Genomic DNA, 892 nt, shown 5'->3' with positions numbered 1-892 from the left:
TATTGTGGGTGTGTATATATTGTGGGGAGTGTATATATTGTGGGTGTGTATATATTGTGGGGAGTGTATATATTGTGGGGGTGTATATATTGTGGGGAGTGTATATATTGTGGGGGTGTATATATTGTGTGGAAGGGGATGTATATATTGTGTGAGTTGTATATGTTGTGGAGGAGTGTATATATTGTGTGTGGGAGTGTATATATTGTGTGGAAGGGAATGTCTATATTGTGTGGTTTGTTTATATTGTGGGGGGTGTATAGGGAACAGTTACCTCAGATTCACAGAGAATGGAACCTGTTCCCCGTGTGCTGTGACTGGCCAGAGACCCCAGTGCCTGTGACCTCCTCTGACCCTGGAAGTGAGGGTCAGAGGAGGTCACAGAGGCCAAGGAAGGGTGCCCCCTCGTGCTGTCACCAGGCTGATGAGATGCAGGTGACAACTTTCCCCAGACCACCCTGATGCGTTTCCACTTCCATTAAAATCAGTGTTATGATGGCGTTGGCACTTGGCTCCTGGAAAGGGGACGCCAAAGATGAAAAGTCAGGCGAGCACACCCTGCCCCTTCCTGGGTGGCCTCCAGAAACCATCTCCCCAGCGCTCCCCACTTTCTGCTATTTAGGGCACTTTACGATACTTGTTACGTTCATTGGGCAGACATGGCCCCCATTTTCTAAGAATGTTCATTCAGGTTGCTTCCAGAACTGGCTTTGTTTTTTTAAGTTGAAGTGGAGGAAAAGGTGTGGGGAGGTAGAAAGGAGTGTGTGTGGCATCTGAGATATGGGCTGGAGTTTTATTTGACAAAACAGATGATAGCAAGACAGATAAGACGAGATAGATGGACAAGATAGATAGATAGATAGATAGATAGATAGATAGATAGATAGATAGA

Source organism: Piliocolobus tephrosceles, chromosome 9, assembly GCF_002776525.5.
Source record: "Piliocolobus tephrosceles isolate RC106 chromosome 9, ASM277652v3, whole genome shotgun sequence".
Classification (NCBI taxonomy): domain Eukaryota; kingdom Metazoa; phylum Chordata; class Mammalia; order Primates; family Cercopithecidae; genus Piliocolobus; species Piliocolobus tephrosceles.
This window is presented reverse-complemented; position numbering follows the sequence as displayed.